Raw genomic sequence first — 19070 nt, forward strand, 5'->3', positions numbered from 1 at the left:
CATGATGTGAGGAGTTCAAGACCAGCCTGACCAACATAGTAAAACTCCATCTCTACTAAAAATGCAAAAATTAGCTGGGCATGGTGGCATGTGCCTGTAATCCCAGCTACTCAGGAGGGTGAGGCAGGAGAGTCGCTTGAACCCAGGAGGTGGAGGTTGCAGTGATCCAAGACTGGGCCACTGCACTCCAGCCTGGGCAACAGAGCAAGACAGTCTCAAAAAAAAAATTGTCTTTATGAATGAGATTGTTTATAGTTCTCCTTGTTTTGTCTCTGTCAAGCTTTGATATTAACTCAGGAATTGAGTTGTGCAGTGTTTTTACCTACTCTATTTTTGAGAAAGGTTAAGTGCTATCAACTTTATGCTTTTCAGTTTTAAGTTTTGAATGCTTGGAATACTTACTAGACATTTTTCTGAGACTGATATTTGTTGCATATGTGTTAATTTCTACTGATGTAGCATCTAGTTTACTGGTTCTGTCTTGTACACATAAGTTCAAATGTGGTTAGTTTTTATTTTAGTTATTGTATTATTCATTTTACAACTTATTTTTAGAATCTTTATATAGTTTCTTCTTTCTTGCAGATACTTTCATTTGTCTTTTTTAGCTATGGTAAGCATAGTTATTTTTGACATTTTGTGTCCAATAACTCTAATATTGGATGTCTTTGCAGATTTGTTTCTGTTATATATTTTTGCTGGTGTCTTTCACATTATCTTATTTATTGTGAACTTTGTCATATTTGATTGCTTGCTAGTCATTGCACATAATGGAAAATTTGCAAGGTTCATCAAGGTCTGGAATAGATGTGACTTTCTTTGGGAGAGCTTGCTTTTGCTTCTTTCTGTTTCCTGGGGATTCTACAATTTGAAGCAAATGTTTGTACCACTTCAGGTAATGTGGTTCATTCAGAATTAATATAATTGATGGAGAAATGCATATAAGACCAATGTGTAGAAACAAGTTTGCAGACTTTTTTTTCTCTTTTTAAAATTTTTCTTTATGACCTGTCCTCAACTTGAAGACAGCCTTGTATGCCATTCCTTGGTGTTGGGAAGAAAACAACTGTTTGGGCCATACATATTCTTTAGAGTCCCAGGTTAATTTTGAGAAGGTTTTTAGAATATATCACAAGTGCTAAACATCTAAAAGTACTTATTACATGTTAGAAAACATCATTATACTAGTAATTCTTAATACAAATTGTAAGGAATTATGGTGCATTACTAGGTTCTATAAAGAGAATGTTTTTGTTTAGAATTTTTTTGATATATTACATTTTATGAACTGTGAATACATTTTTAATATGTATAAGGCAAAGAATGAGATGTTTAGATTCAAAGATGCATAAGATCAAACACTGAAGAAATTTTCTGTGTAGTTGGGGAGAAAAAAGTGAAAAAGCCAACGCAACCCATGGATTGCAAGTTTCTGCCTCCTGCCCTCACCTTACCTGGCTATGCCTGGCTGCCAGACACCAAGATTTGTTTTTAATCATTGAAGAAAAAGCCTCCCAAAGTGATGAGATTACAGGCATGAGTCACTGTGCCCAGCTATTTTTTTCTATTTTTAGTTGAGATAAGGTCTCACTATGTTGCCCAGTCTTGTCTTAAACTCATGAACTCAAACAATCTTTTCCCCTTGGCCTGCCAAAATGTTGCTATTACAGACATGAGTCAGCACACTTGACCCAATAAGTCTTATAAAAATATGAGAGAGCACTTTGAGAGTCTGAAGCAGGAGGATTGCTTGAGCCAAAGAGACTGAGGTCAGCCTAGAAAATATAGCAAGACCTTATCTCTGCAAAAACAACAAAACAATCAAAACAGAGAAGGCTTCTTCTATATGACCTTCTAGATCTTCAACCAGTGCCTTTTCTGCAGGTAAACACTGTATAAGTTCATTTTATCTTTACACAAATTTGCATGTGTATATGTGATTCTATGGACCTGTAGAAATAGTATTGCATGTGTGCTTCCCGGATGACACCATGTGTTCAATGGTTAGAAGAACAGGCTCAGAGTACCTGTGTAACCTTGGGCAAGTTTCTCAACTTCTCTGACTCGTTTGTTACTCAGGGATAATAACATGTGAGTAAAATTAGTGCTGTTCTTTGAATGTAATAATAAAGCAGATAAACTATTTCAAGGGGAATAAAAATTTTACAAAAGACAAAAGAGGATATTTAGAGATACATTCAAGATTCAAACATAATATATTTTTTAAATGTCCTGACATTACATTGGAAAAGTTAGATGAAATTATCTATTTTCCAGTAAAGTATGTGACAAAAATTGATTGTGGAAGAAATATACGAGATACATAGAAAAATCAAAAATTATGTTTTTAATTTTACACACATAAAAACACATATATTATAAAATAACACCTTTATAAATGTTTACAAAATGCATATACCATGAACCCAGCACCCAGTGATGGACGAGTCTGAACAACACAATTTCAACTGAGGACTGCATGCATGTGCCATATGCAGGACCTCACCAGTGGTCTCTGTTCATGTGTGAGAGGGACAACCCTCACTGTTGGCTGGGTATGCCTATAAGAATCACAATTTTAACTTTGTGCTGGGGTCTGTTATGACACTCTGTGTACCACCCAAGGAGTCGTACGATATGCGTGAGTTTTGTAATCTTCTGTGACCTTCATACAAGTAGAAAGCCCAGAACCTTACCCATTGCTTTAAGGCTACCTACGAGAGTCAACAGATCTCCTATGGCTAGATCCGGGTATGCAAGTCATCACCATGCCTCTGAGGTGAGTCTGGAAATTAGTCACTGTTCAACCTGTTCTCAGATCTACATGTGACAATCAGAATTTTAACTGTGGACTGCACCTGCATGTGAGATTCAGGACCTCACCAATGTGCTGCTTTCTTGTTTGGAAGTGATGATCCTAATTGTTGGCTTGGTATGCCTATGAGAGTCACAATCTCACTCTGTGCTGGGCCCTTATTACACTGTCTGTATTACTCAAAGTATTTATAGAATATGCTTACATTTTATCAACTTCTATTATCCTTCTAAATGTAGGAGACTGAAGACTTTACCCACTACTCAAAGTCTAGCTAACAGAGTCAAAATGACTCCTAGTGGCTGGTTTTCTATATGAGCATGGTCATAATGCCCGTGAGCTGGGAAAAAAACATGGGTTGAAATTTAACCTGTGAGAAGGGGACAGGCAAGACAATCAGATCACCTGAATGCTGGACCAAAAAGATGTCAATATCCACTCTCTGGGCAGGGCCATGGCAGTAAAGTCACATGACCTGGGAACTGGGCCTAACAGTATGTCACAATGCCTCCTGTGGGCAGGGTTCAGGCAGAAAAGTTACATTGCCTGTGTGCAGGGCACAGTATCATAACAATAATATGTCACAATCCACCTTGTGTACAGGGCCCAAGCAGAAAAGGAGAGTCATAATACTTAGTTGATGGGCCCACCGATATGTCACAATGCCTCATTTGAGTGCATGGCTCAGTGATCTGTCACAACCCACACTGAAGCAGGGCCCAGGTAGAAAAGTAGAGTCACATTACTTAAGTGATGGGTCCACTTATATGCCATAACTCTCTGTGTTGGCAGGCCCAGGCAAAAGAAGACGATCATTTAACCTTGGTGATGGGCCCAGTGATATATCACAATCTCCCCTGAGGACCTATGCAAGGGAGTAAAATAACTTACATGGTGGGCTCAGGTATATGTCACAATTCCATTTGTGGGCTTTTGCCTGGCAGGAGGGTCAAATAATTCAAGTGCTGGACAAAGGTATATGTCACAATCACACCAGCAAAAAATGTCCAGAAAGAAAATTTAAACTTTCACACATTTTCTGGCTCCAGGTATGAAAGTCAAGACCTCCTGTGAGTTGGATCTAAGTACATGAGTCACAGTCTTAATAATGGGCTATATCCCTGCATGAGAGCCACAATTCTAAACACAAATTTCTCAGTGTATGAGTCACAGCCTCACAGCATGCTGAATCCTGGTCTTTGAGTCACTACCTTACCTGTGGACCAGATGTATTCATGAGTCACAATTCCAACTTTCGACTACCTGCACATGTGAGGTTCACAGCCTCAACAGTGGACAGTTTCCATGTGGGAGGGTGACAATGTTTACTGTTGGCTGAGTGTGCATAGGAAAGTCACAATTTCACCTGTGTCCTGGGTCCTGTTATGACACTCTCTGTACCAACCAAGGGCTTTATATGGTATGAGTAATAGTCACAATCAGCTTTGAGACCTTCATGCTGGTATGAACCAATGATCGTACCCATTGTTCTATTACCAGGTATGTGTCAACATCTCTCTTATTGGTCAGATATATTTATGACAGTCATCACAGTGCTTGTAAGCTGCCTCCATATCAAAAATAAGTCACCATATCAACTGTCCCAGGACACAAATGAAAGTCACAAATCCAATTGTGGACTATGCCTGTGAGATTTAGGACGTCACCAGTGGGCTCTGTCCATGTGTGAGGGTGACAACCCTGTTGTCAGCTGCGTTTGCCTATGAGAGTAATAATTTCATGTGGGTACTGGATCCTGTAACTAAACTCTAAATGCCACACAAGGGCTTTAGAGAATATGCTTGAGTGTCACAATCTTATGTGACGTTTCTTCACCCTGAACCTCATGCTTCTTCACCCAGAACTTACCCATTGCCCTAAGCCTAGAAAACAGAAGCCAAATCTCCCCTATTGACTGGGTCCATATATAAGGGCTATCATTACACACACCTCTAAACTCGGCCTAGATATATGCCACAATACCTCCTGTGTACAGAAATCAGAGAGTCACATCACTTTGGGGCTTGACCAAAGATATGTCACAATTCTACTCATAAACAGGACGCAGGAAGATGTGTCACAAATGGCCACTGTAGGCAGGAGTCACATCACTCGGGTGGTTGACCCAGCTATATGTCACAATCTATTCTGTTGGCAGAACACAGGCAGGAAATAAGAGTCACATCACCCATGTGCTGGGTCTAGTTTATATGTCACAATCCTCCTGTAGGCAGGGTCAAAGCAGAGCACAAAAATCATATCACTGAAATGATGGGCCCAGTGATATGTCGCAATTCCCACTGAGGGGAAGGCCCAGGGGGAAAAAAGAGTCAAATCACATAGGTGATGGGTTCAGGTATGTCACAATGCCTTTTGTGGGAACAGCCTAGGCAGGATTGGAGAGGCACATAACCTACATATATGGCCCGAGACACGTCACAATCCCCCCTGAGGACAGAGCCCAGGCAGGAGCATCAGATACTCTAGGTACTTGGCCAAGATATATGTCAAAATCTCAACTATAGAATGGGCTTCTGCAGGAGAGTGAAATTCATCAGTTCTCTGGCAAAGATTTATGTAACAATCACCCCATGGGAAGATAGAGACATAAGATTGACAATCTTGCACTTGTCCCAGCTTCAGGCATGAGAGTCAAGTACTCCTGTGAGTTGTGTTCAAGAATGTGAATCGCATTTTTAACCATGGACTAGATCAGTGCCTAAGAAAGCCAACCCCAACTCTGGACAGTGTTTCAGTGGGACAGTCACTGCCTCATAGGTGTGATACATTTTGGTCTGAGGATACAATCCCAACTGTATCCTACCTGTCACCATCCTACCTGTGAATCCGATCCACCTATGAGAATCACAATTCCAACTTCCGAATACCCCTGAATGTGAGATTCAGAGCCTCAACAGTGGGCTATGTCCATGTGAGAGGGTGACAATTCTTACTCTTGGCTGCCTGTGCGTACAAGGGTCTCAATCCCACTTGTGCTGAGCCCTGTTATGACACAATCCATACCACCCCAGGGCTTTATGCAGTATGCGTAAGAATTGAGATTTCCTGTAAGACCTTAGTGATGATAGAAGCCCACGATCTTACCCATTGCCCTAAGCCTGAGAGTCAACATTTCTCCTGTTGGCTGGGTCCAGGTATGAGAGTCATCCCTGTGACTGTGAGCTGGGTTCAAAAATGTGTCCAAAAATTTGTGGCCAGATCCACATATGACATTCGTAATTCCAATTCTGGACCGTGTTTCCACTTTAAATTCCAGACCTCACCAGTAGGCTCTGTTCATGTTTGAGGGTGACAATCCTAACTGCTGGCTGGGTGTGTTTAAGAGAGCCACAATCTCACCTGTGTGCTGGGTCCTGCTATGACACTCTCCGTCCAAGGGCTTTGTATTATAAGCATGTGTAGCAATCGTCTGTGACCCTCATATAGGTAGGGGAACCAGGACCTTACCATTTGCCCTAAGTCTAGCTATGTGAATGAATATCTCTTCTTTTTGCTGATTCCAGATACAAGATTCATTATCATGTCTGTGAGCTGGGTGCAATAATGAATCACCATCCTACCTGTGGCCAAACGCCTATATGACAGTTACAACTCTAACTGCAGATTGCATCTGCATGTAAAATTTAGGTCACCAGTGGGCTCTCTCCATGTTTGAATGTGATGATTCTAATGGTCAGCTAGATGTGCACAGGAAAGTCACAATCTCACCTTCAGGTGAGCCTTGTATCAGCACTCTCTGTACTATCTTAGGACTATATGAGATATGGGTGGGCTTATCATGTTCTGTGACTTTTGTACAAGTAAGAGACACAAGACCTTATGTGTTGCCCTATGCCTTACTATGTGAGTAAAAAATCACTTTTATTGGCTGGGTTTATGTATGAGAGTCATCATCATGCTTTTGAGCAGGGCTCATGTATATGTCACAAGGCCCACTGTGAACAGGGCCCATGAAAAGAGGAGAAGCACATTACCTAGGTGCTGGGCCCAGTGATATAATTTTGTTTTGCAGGTAGGGCCAAGACAATAGAGAAATGTCACATCACTAGGTTCTGAACTTAGTCATAAGGAACAGCTATCCCTGAGGACAGGGCCCCCCAAAAACGCCACACTACCTAGGTGCTAGGCCCAGGTATATGTTAAGATCCTAACTGTATGCCAGGCTCAGGCAAGAGAGTTAAAATACTCAGGTGCTGGGCAAAGCTATATATCACAATCATACCTGCAGAAATGTTAAGTGATAAGATTTACAATCCCACACATGTTCCGGCTCTGTGTATCTGAGTGAACTCCTCCTGTGAACTGGGTCTCAGTCAGTGAGTCACAATCTCAAGGGTGGACAGGATTTGTGCATGACAGCCCCAGTCACACCTGCAGACTGCGTCTCGGTAGAGGAGTCCCAGCCTCCAGGTGTGCTGCCTCCTGGTCTGAGGTCATCATCTCACCTGTGGACCACATCCACCTGTGAGAGTCACAATTCCCACTTTTGACTGCTCTGGTTGTGAGATTCAGAATCTCAACAGTGGGCTGTGTCCATGTAGGAGGTTGACAATCCTTACTCTGCATATGTGCAAACCAGAGTCACAGTCTCACCTGTGTGCTAGACCCTGTTATGACCCTCTCAGGACCAATGGGGGACTTTGTACAATATGCATAGTATCATAATCCTCTGCTACCTTTATGCAAGCAGGAGACCCAGAACCTTATGTGCTGCCCTAAGCCTAGTTAACAGAGTCAACATTTCTCCATTTGGCTGAGTCCAGGTGGAAGAGCCATCACCGTTTTCTAAGCTGGATCCAGAAATGAGTCACCATCTCACCTGTGATCAGATTTCAATATCACAGTCACAATCCCAGCTGTGAACTGTGTCAGTTTGTGTAATTTAGGACCTCACCAGTGGGCTCTGTTTATAAGTTAGGGTGATGATACCGTCAGCGGTGTCTGCATAACAAAGTCACAATCTCACCTGTGTGCTGGGCCCTGTAATGAATCTCTGTACACCAGAGGGCTTTGTACAGTATGCATGAGGGTCATAATCTTCTGTGACTTTCATACAGGTAGGAGACTCAGGACCCTACCAGTTTCCTTAATCCTAGCTATAAGGGTCAACATGTATTTTATTGGTTGGGTCTAGTTATAAGAGTCATCACTGTGCCTGTGAGCTAATATCACACCTGTGGCTGGATCTACATATGACAGTCAAAATTCCAACTGTGGACTGTGTCCATGTACAAGATGCAGGACCTTACTAGAGGTCTCTGTCCATGTGTGAGAGTGACACTCATAACTGTTGACTGGATGAGCATACAAGAGTCACAGTATCATCTGTGTGCTGGGTGCAGTTAATATGTGAAATTCTCACCTGTGGAAAAGAAGCTAGGAGAGTCATGTATTTTAAGTGCTGAGCTAAAGATATGTTACAATATCCCGCTGTGGGCAGGGCCCAGGAAGGAGAGTTAAATTACCTGTGTGCTGTGACCAGTGATATGTCACAATGCCTTCTATGGGAATGGCCTGGCAGGAGTTTTAAATTACCTTTGTGCTGGTCCAAAAATATGTCACAATCCCCCTCAATTGGCATGACCTAGAGAGAATAGAAGAGTCAGAGCACCTGAATTATGGCCAGAGAGATATATCACAATACCTCCTGTGGGCAGGGCCTAGGATGGAGGGTCACATCACCTGCAATCTGGACTCAGTAAAATGATTCAATCTCCCCTGTGGCCAGAGTCCAGGCAGAAGAGGAGAATCATATCACCTAAGTGCTAAGACCTGTGGTATGTCACAGTCCATTTTGGGGGGACAGAATGCAGGCAAAAGAGGACAGTTACATCACCTAGGTAGTGAGTTCAGAGGAATGTCACAGTACCTACTGTGGGCAGGGCCCAGGCCATACGGTAACATCACTGAGGTGCTGGACTCAGTGGTATCTCATAATGGCTCTGTGGCCAGGGCCCTGGCGGAAAATAAGAGTCACATGACCTAAGTGCTGGGCCCAGTGACATTTTACAACACCCTCTGTGGGTAGGGCTCAAGCATAAGAGCCATATCACTTAGGTTTTTGACCCAGGTATCTGTCACAGTCCCCTCTGAGGGCTGGGCCCAGGCAGGGAAGTAAAATTACTCAGGTGCTAGGCTGAAGTATATGTCACAACAACACTTGTGGGAAGGTCCAGGGCTAAGATTTACAATTTCACACATGTCCCAGCTTCAGGTAAGAGTCAACACCTCCTGTGAGTTGCATGCAAGTACATGAGTCACAGTCTCAATGATGGACTGAATCCATGCATGAGAGTCCCAATCCCACCTGCAGGCTGTGTCCTGGTGTCAGAGTCAAAGCCTCACAGGTGTGATGAACCTTGATCCTAGAGTCATCATCTACCTGTGGACAAAATCCACAAGTAAGAATCACAAGTCCACTTTTCAACTGCCTCCAGATGTAAAATTCAGAAGCTCGTCAGTGGTCTGTATTCATGTGAGAGGGTGACACTTTTTACTGTGGGCTGGAAGTGCACATAAGAATCACAATTTCAGTTGTGTTCTGGGTCCTCTTATGACACTCTCTTCACCTCCATAGGGCTTTACATTGTTTGGGTGAGAGTCACAATCCCCTCTGAGACACTAGTGCTGTATAAACTCACAATCTTACCTCTTTTCCTAAGTCCAGGTATGAGAGTCAACACCTCTCATATTGCTGGGTCCAAGTATGAAAATCATGACTGTGCCTCTTAGTTGGGTTCAGAAATGAGTCACCCTCTTACCTGTGGCTGGATCCACACATGACATTAAAAATGCAAACTGTGGACTCATCTGAGAGTGAGATTCAAGACCTCACCATTGGGTTCTGTCTATGTGTGTGGATCACAATTCTTATTCTTGGCTGGGTGTGCATTTGAGAGTCACAATCTCCACTTTGTGCTGAGTTATGTAATGACACTCTCTGTACTACCTGAGGGCCTTATACAATATGAGTGAGTTTGATAATTTTCTGTGACCTTCATACAAGTGAGAAACCCAAAACCTTGCCTCTTGCCATAAGCCTAAGAGTCAACACATTTTCTATTGGCTGGGTTCATTGTGCAAGTGAGTTGGGTTCAGAAATTGTCACCATCCATCCTGTGGCTGAATCCACATATGAGTAAGTTTCAACGGTGGAATAGGTTCATGTGTGGATTCAGGACCTCAGCAATGGGCTCAGTCTGTGTGTGAGGGTGGCAATTCAAACTGTTGGCTAGGTGTGTATAGGAGAGTTACAATCTCACATGTGGACTGGGCCCTGTAATGACCCTCTGTATTCCCCAAGAGCTTTATACCATGTGTGTAAGTGTCATAATCTTCTGTTACTTTCTTACAAGTAAAAGACCCAGACTCCTAAGCCTAGCTACCAGAGCCAACATCTCTCTTATTGGTTGGTCCAGGTATGAGAGTTGTCACCATTCCTGTGAGCTGAATCCAGAAATGAGTCACCATTCCACTTCTGACAAGAAATATGTATGACGGTCACAATTCCAGCTGTTGATGTGTTCACATATAAGATTCAGGACCTCAACAGTGGTCTTTGTCCATGTGTTATAGTGATGATAGTAACTGTTGTCTGGGAATGCACACAAGAATAAAAATCTCATCTGTGTCCTGGACCACGTTATAGTTCACAATGTTACCGCTGGGAAAGGCTAAGAAATGAGAGTAACATCACCTGAATTTTTTACCTGGAATATGTCTCAATCTCCCCTATGCACAAGGCCCAGGTTGGAGAATCAGATCACTTGTATGCAGGGCCTAGTGACATATTATATTTTCTCTAGGTACACCTCAGGCAGGAGAGTCACAACATTTGGGTGCTGGGCTCAGAGATATGCCACAATCCCTGTTTTGGGCATGTCTCCTGCAACAGAGAAGAGGCACATTATGTAGAAAATTGGTTCAAAGATTTGTCACTATGTCTCCTTTTGGTGGTGCACAGGCAGGTGAGGAGAGTCACATCACCCAGATAATGGGCCTACCAATATATCACAATGCTCCCTGATGGAAGGGCAAAGACAAGAAAGTCACATAACCTAGGTGAGAAAACCTGGCGTATGTCACAATGCATGTTATGAGTAGGGATCATGGAAAAGGGGAGAATCACATAACCTAGGAGTTGCACCAAGATATATGTCATAATCCCAGTGGGCAGGGACTAGGCATGAGAGGCGAGTCACATCACGTTAAATGCTGGGGTTAGCGATATGTCACAATCTCCACTGTGTACAGGTCCCAGAATAAAGAGTCATACCATCTACATGTTGGGACCAAAGATATATATCAATGACACTTGTGGGCAGGGACCAGGCAGGAGTGCCACAGCACCTGGGTGCTGGGCCCAGTGATATGTCACAATGTCTTCCATAGGTAAAGCCCAGGTAACAGAGAAGACTTACATCAAATAGTTGATGGGCCCAGAGATATTTCACAATGCCCCCTGTGAACAGGGTCCAGGCAAGAGACTCCTATCAACTTTGTGCTGGGCCACTGTCTTTTGTGTGAGCAGAACATAGGAAAAAGGGGAGCCTTGGCCGGGCGCCGTGACTCATGCTTGTAATCCCAGCACTCTGGGAGGCTGAGGAGGGTGGATCACCTGAGATCAGGAGTTCGAAGCCAGCCTGACCAACAAGGTGAAGCCTCATCTGTACTAAAAATACAAAATACACCAAGTGTGGTGGCAGGCACCTGTAGTCCCAGCTGCTCAGCAAGCTGAGACAGAAGAATTGCTTGAACCCAGGAGGTGGAGGTTGCAGTGAGCCAAGATCATGCCACTGCACTCCAGCCTGGGTGACAGAGCTAGACTCCATCTCAAAAAAATAATAATAATAATAATAAAGAGAAGTATCATATCAGCTGAGTACTGAGCCCAGATATGTCACAATCTCCCTGTGAGCAGAATCCATGCTGAAGAAGAGAGTCAACATACATGGATGATGGGCACAGAGATATTTCACAATATCCCCTGTAGGAAGGGCACAGGCAGAAGTGTAACATCACTTGAGTGTTGGGCAGTGCAATATGTCAAAATGGCCAATGTGGTCAGGGCACAGGCAGAAATCACATAACCTGGGTGCAGGGCCTGACAGTGCATCACAATGCCCTCTATGGGCAGAGCCAAGGCAGGAGAATAGGTCACATCAGCTAAGTGCTTGGTCAAGTGATATGCCATAATCCCTACTGGGAGCTGGACCAAGGCTGGGAAGTCAAATCACTCAGATTCTGGGCATACATTAGAATCACACCTACAGGAAGATCCTGAAATGAAATTAATAATCCCACACATGTCCCAGTTTCAGGTATTGTAAGAGTCAACACCTTCTGTAGGTTTGGTTTAAGTACCTGGTTAAGTCACAATATCAACAATGGACTGAATTTGTACAAAAAAGACCCAATCCCTCCTGAAGATCCCTCCTGAAGACTGTGTCCCCTTATTGAAACCACAGCCTCATAGCTCTGGGGAATCTTGGTCTGAGAGTAACCAATCCCTCTATGGATCAGATACACATATAAGAGTTAATTCTTCGGCCGGGCGCGGTGGCTCAAGCCTGTAATCCCAGCACTTTGGGAGGCAGAGGCGGGCGGATCACAAGGTCAGGAGACCGAGACCATCCTGGCTAACACGGTGAAACCCCGTCTCTACTAAAAAATACAAAAAACTAGCCAGGCGAGGTGGCGGGTGCCTGTAGTCCCAGCTACTCGGGAGGCTGAGGCAGGAGAATGGCGTGAACCCGGGAGGCAGAGCTTGCAGTGAGCTGAGATCTGGCCACTGCACTCCAGCTTGGGTGACAGAGCGAGACTCCGTCTCAAAAAAAAAAAAAAAAAAAAGAGTTAATTCTTCAACCTCCCATTGCCTCTGGGTGGGAGATTCAGACCTCAACAGTGGGCTGTGCTCATGTGGAAGGATGACAATATTTACTATTGGCTATCTGTGCATAAGAGTGTCACAATATTACCTGTGTGCTGGGCCCTGTGAGGACAGTCTCTCTACCATTCAAGGGCTTTATACGCTATGCATGAGAGTCAGAATTTGCTCTGAGACCTCCATGCTGGTATGAACCCGTGATTGTACCCATGGCCCTAAAGCCCACGTATGAGAGTCAACATCTCTTTAATTGACTTGGTCCAGAGAGAAGATTCCTCAATTGTCTATGAGATGGTTTTAGGAATGAGTCACCATCTCAACTGTGGTCGGATGTTTACATGTGACAGTCACAATTCCAACTGTAAACTGCGTCCATGTATGAAGTTCAAGACCTCACCAGTAAACCGTGTCCTTGCATGAATGCAATAATCCTAATAATTGGTGGGGTGTGCACACAAGATAAACAATCTTACCTGTGTGCTGGGCCCTGTAAAGACACTCTGTGTATCACCTGAGGACTTTATACAGTATGTGAGGGAGTGGAAATTCTCTATGACCTTCCTACAAAAAGGAGACTCAGGATTTTACCCATTTCTCTAAGCTTAGTTATAAGAGACAGTATCTCTCCTGGTGACTGGTATGAGAGTCACTATTGCACCTGTAAGCCAGGCCAAGATGTATGTTACAATCCCATTTGTCAGTAGACAGTGAGCAGGATGGTCATATCACCTGAGTGCTGGGAAAGGGTTATGTCACGATCATTTCTGAGGCCAGGGACCAGGGATAAAAGAAGTATCACCTTAGTACTAGGCCAAGGGATATGTTCCACTGTTTTCTGTGGGCAAGGTGCAGGCAAAAGAAACTCATCGCCTTCTTGCTAGGCCCAGTGATATGTCACAATTTTCCCTGACAGCAAAGTGGAGGATAAAAACAAGGGTCATATCTCTTAGGTCATGATGCAGAGATACATCACAAGGCCTCCCGTGGGCAGACCACAGGTAGAAATTGCCAATTTCCTAGGTGTTGGAGCCCGTGACATGTCAAAATGAACAATGTATGCAGGGCCCAGGCAGGAGAGAAGAGTCACATAGCTTAGGTACCGACCCTAGAAATACATCCCAATTTCTTCTTGGACAGAGCCCAAGAGACAGAAGAGTCTTATTACCCAGGTGTTGGGTCTAGCTGTATGTCATAATATTCCCTGAAGGGAGAGATCAGGGAGGAGTGTAACCTCACCTAGGTGGGAAGCCCAGAGATGTTGCTGATTCTATGTAAGGCTCAGGAATAAGAGAAGAGTCAAGTAACCTAAAACTAGGCTAGATTATATGTTGCAATTACGCAAGTGGGAGGGTTCTCATGAGAAGAGAGTCACATCTTATAGCTGCTGAGCTAAACGATGCATCACAATTCCCACTGTGTACCGGTCCCAGAAAGAAGAGGAGAGTCCCATCATCTAGGTGATGGGCCCAGAAATATGGCATAGGCATCCTGTGGGCAAGTAACGGGCAGAATTATCTCAGCATGTCTGTGGTAGGCCCGGTGTTAAGTTACTCTCCCTTCTATGGGCATGATCCAGGCAGAAGAAGTCATATCGCCTAGGTGCTGGGCCCAGAGATACATCACAATATGTTTTGTGGGAAAAGACAGGGTAAAAGAAGAGACTCGCATCAAATAGTTAATGGGTCTAGAGATATGTTACAATCTGTCTGTGGGCAGGGTCTAGGTAGGAGACTCAGTCACTGTGGTCCTGGGCACAACACTATGTAAAAATACTTTATTTTGGAAGAGCCAAGGCAGAAGAATATCACCTGTCTGTTAGCCCAGTGACATGTCACAATATCCCCTGCAAACTGAACCTTGAAAGAAGAATAGAGTAATGTCAGCTAGGTGCTGGTCCCAATTATTGTCAAAATCCTTCTTTTGAGCAGGAATTGGTAGAAGAGGATTATCAAAACACAAAGTTGATTGGTGCATAGATATATCACAAAAAACCTTGTAGGCAGGGCCAGGCAAGACAGTTACATCACCTGGGTATTGGACTCAGCAACAGGTTAAAATGGCCCATATGGGCAGGGCACAGGAAGGGGAGTCACATAACCTGAATGTGGTGCCAAGTGATATGTGACAATGCCCCCTGTCGGCAATGTGAAGTCAGAAGAGACTCACATCACCTGGATGCAAGGCCAAGCAATATGTCACAATGCTCCCTTTTGATAATGCTAAGGCAGGAGCATGCAGCTGCATCACCTAATTGCTGGTTTCAGTGAAATTTTATAATTTCAGCTGTGGGCTGGGCCCAGGGAGTAGAGTTAAATCACTCAGGTGATGGGAAGAATCTATGTCACAATCACACCTGCAGGAATGTCTAGGTATGTGATTAACAATCCCATATATATCTAGGTTCATGGTATAAGATTCAATAGCTGGCCAGGCGTGGTGGCTCATATCTGTAATCCCAGCACTTTGGGAGGCCAAAACAGACAGATCACCTGAGGTCAAGGGTTTGAGCTTTGGTGGCCAACATGGTGAAACCCCGTCTCTACTAAAAATATAAAAATTAGCCAGGTGTGGTGGCAGGTGTCTGTAATCCCAGCTACTCTACTCAGGAGGCTGAGGCAGGAAAATTGCTTGAACCCAGGAGGTGGAGGTTGCAGTGGGCCAAGATCATGCCACTGCACTCCAGCCTGGGCAAAAAGAGTGAGGCTCCATCTTAAAAAAAAAAAAAAAATTCAATAGCTCATGTATGTTGGGCCTAAGTAAAGGAGTCACAATCAAAGTGGTAGAACAGTCTGTCCATAAAACCCTTCATTCCTCGTGTGACCCGTATCTCCTTAGTGAAGTCACAGCCTCAGACTTGTGTTGAATCTGAGACTCACCTTCCCACCTGTGAATGGGATCCAGGTATGATAGTCAATTTTCTGACTTTTGACTCCCTTTGAGTCAGATTCAGAAGCTCAATCATTGGCTGTTTCATGAGAGAGAATGACAATCTTTACTGTTGACTGAGTGTGCATATGAATGTCACTATCTCACCTGTGTGCTGGGCTCTGTTGGAACACTTTCTGCACCACTTGAGGGCTTTATAGAGTGTGCATAAAAGTCCCAGTCTGCTCTGAGACCTTTCTGCTTTTGTAGACCCATGGTCATACCTGTGATGCTAAGTTCAAGTGTGAGTATAGTTGGCAGGGTTCAAATTAGAGTCCTCACTCTCTAGTCAACAGGGTCTAGACTGGAGAGTCTTCACCTGCCTATGCACTGGATTTGTTAATGAGTCACCACCTTAATTGTGGCCAAATGTTAATATATGACAGTAACAATTCCAACTTTGAAACATGCCCACCTGTAAGATTCAAGACCTCACTAGTTGGCTTTTGCCATGTGTGAGGGTGACAATCATAACAGTTGGCAGTTTGTGCAGTTTAGAAACAATCTCACCTGTGTGCTAAGCTCTGTGAAGACACTCTTTGTGCCACCCAAAAAGTTTATAGAACACACTAAAGATTTGTAATTCATTATGACATTCATACAAAGAGGAGGCCCAGGGTCTTGTTTCCTAAGCTATGCTACAAGAGACACTATCTCCCCTATTGGCTGATTCCAGGTATCACCATAGCACCTATAAGTTGGGCCAGGATATTTGTCACAATCTCACCTGTAGGTAGAAAATGAGCAGAAGAGTCACATCACCTGGGTGCAGTATGAGGGATGTCACAATATTTCCTGGAAGCAAGGCACAGGCAAAAGAGTCACATAACCTGGTGGCTGAGCCCAGTGATATTTCACAATGCTCACTGTGGGAAAAGACCTGCCAGAAAAGACACATCACCTGGTTAGTGGGTGCAGCAATATGTCACAATCTTCTCTATGAGCAGGCTCCAGGCAGAAAAAGAGTCACATCACTTAAATGATAGATGCAGACATATGTCACAAGGTCACCTATGGGCAGGGCTTATTCAGTAGCCTCTGATCCAATCCTGTAGGCGTTGGGTCCAGTGACATGTCACAATACCAAAAATATGCATGGCTCAGCAAAAGAAAAGATTTACATCATCTACGTGCTGGATCCAGTGATATGTCACAATCCTCTTCTTTGGCATGGCTCAGGAAGAAGCAGAGAGTCACATAACCTAGGTGTTGGATCAAGCCATATGTCACCATACAGTTAATACAGGGATCATGAAAACAGGAGAGTCAAATCTCTGAGGTGCTGGAAACAGTGGTACATCACGATTTCTCCTTTGTCAGAGCCACATCACCTAGGTGACTGATCCAGTAATATGTCACATTTCCCTTGAGAGGTGAGCCCAGGCAAGAGACTCACATCATTTAGGTGAGAATCCACAGATGTGTCACTATTTTCCCTATGAATACGGCTCAGGGAGAAAAGGATAGTCACATCATTTAAATGATGGGCCCAGAGGTAGATTACAATGACTCCTGGGTACAAAAACCAGGCAGAAGAATTATAGCACCTGTGTGCTGGGCCCAGTGATAAGTCACTTCCCCTTGTGTGGGCATGGCTTCAGCAGAGGAGAAGAGTCACATCACCAAGGTTCTGGTTCCAGAGTTATGTCACAGTCTCTCCTATTGCCAAAGAAAGGGTAGGAGAGGAGGGTCAAATGAAGCAGTTGATGGACCCAGAGATATGCCACAATGCCCCCCATAGGCAGAGTACAAGCAGGTACCTCCCAATTCTTTAGATGTGGTGGCTAGGGACATGTCACAATACTTAAAAAATGCAGAACCCAGGCAATAAAACAAAGTCACATCACCTAGGTGCTAGGTTCAGTGATATGTCACAATCCCTAATTCAAGAGGGGAGATCAAAAGAGTCATATAACCAAGGTGTTAAATGTAAAGATATATCATAATACTCCTGTGGACAGAGACCATTCAGGAGAGTCACATTATCTTGATGTTCGACCTAGCCATATGTCACAATACACAGCATAGCCAGGGCTCAAGCAGTGAAGAAAAAATCACATTGTCCAGTTGCTGGGTTTGATAATATGTCACGATCACTTGTTTTTGTAGAATCCAGACAGAAGAGTCACATCTCCTAGTTGATGGATGCAGAGATAAGCCGAAAGGCTCCTTGTGGGCAGGACCCAGGCAGGAGGCTCTCACGCCCTAGGTGTTTGTCTCAGACATAGGTCACAGTACCAAGTATACACAGGGCCCACGCAAACAAGGAGAGTCATAACACCTTGGTGCTAAATTTAGTGATATGTTATGATCCCCACTTTTGGCAGGGCCGGGACACACACACACAAAGTCACATCACCTAGGCAGTATAAAAAAAGATATGTCATAATACCCCTGTAGGCAGGGTCCATGCAGAAGAGTCTCATCACCTAGGTTTTAGACTCAGTTATTTGTCACAATACACAATTTATGCAAGACTCAGTCAAAAGAGGAAAATCACATAACCTAGGTGTGGATTCAGTGATACATTACAGTCTCTCCTTGGGTAGAGTCCAAGCACTAGAAAGGAGTTACATTACCTAGGTCCTTGGTCCAGGAATATGTCACAATACCTCCTGAGGAAAGAGCCCAGGAAGGGGAGTCACATCACCTAATCGAGGGGTCCAAAGATATTTCCCAGTGCTTCTTGTAGGTAGAGCTGAAAAGAGTCACATAATCCAGGGACTGGGCCCAAAGTCACAACCACCCAAGGTGGCAAGTCTCTGCTATGAAAGGAGAATCATCACATAGGTGCTGGGCCAAGCAATATGTCACAATCCCCACCATAGGAAGGTCTCAGAAAAAGAGAAGAGTCACATTATCTCGGTGATGGGCACAGGAACATATCACAATTACCCTAGGCAGAAGTGTTACTGTCACACGTGTCCGTGTGAAGAGACCACCAAACAGGCTTTGTGTGAGCAAAGCTTTTTAATCACCTGGGTGCAGGCCGGCTGAATCCAAAAAAAGAGTCAGCAAAGGGAGATGGGGTGGGGCCATTTTATAGGATTTGGGTAGGTAGTGGAAAATTACAGTCAAAGGGGGTTGTTTTCTGGTTGGCAGGGGTGAGAGTCACAAGGTGCTCAGTAGGGGAGCTTTTGAGCCAGGGTGAGCCAGGAAAAGGAATTTCACAAGGTAATGTCATCAGTTAAGGCAGGAACCAGCCATTTTTACTTCTTTTGTGATTCTTCACTTGCTTTGGGTCATCTGGATGAATATGTGCAGGCTTGGGCTCAGAAGCCTGACATTCCTATCTTCTTATATTAATAAGAAAAATAAAACAAAATAGTGTTGAAATGTTGGAGCAGCAAAAATTTTGGGGGGTGGTATGGAGGGATAATGGGTGATGTCTCTCAGGGCTGTTTTGAGTGGGATTGGGGCAGA

At 44.0% G+C, this 19070-nt stretch overlaps 1 long non-coding RNA gene across 1 annotated transcript; it reads right to left on the reverse strand.

The window, feature by feature from the left end:
- Window positions 1-8111: 8111 nt before the first annotated feature.
- LOC117084201 lies at window positions 8112-16663 on the reverse strand. Its single transcript, XR_004437342.1, has 4 exons — window positions 16375-16663; window positions 10546-10721; window positions 8302-8420; window positions 8112-8198 (listed from the first exon to the last, which is right to left on the reverse strand). It is a non-coding gene; the product is annotated as an uncharacterized LOC117084201 (long non-coding RNA).
- Window positions 16664-19070: the final 2407 nt, after the last annotated feature.

The sequence above is a fragment of the Trachypithecus francoisi genome, unplaced genomic scaffold, assembly GCF_009764315.1.
Source record: "Trachypithecus francoisi isolate TF-2019V2 unplaced genomic scaffold, Tfra_2.0 Contig00458, whole genome shotgun sequence".
In the NCBI taxonomy this organism is placed as follows: Eukaryota; Metazoa; Chordata; class Mammalia; order Primates; family Cercopithecidae; genus Trachypithecus; species Trachypithecus francoisi.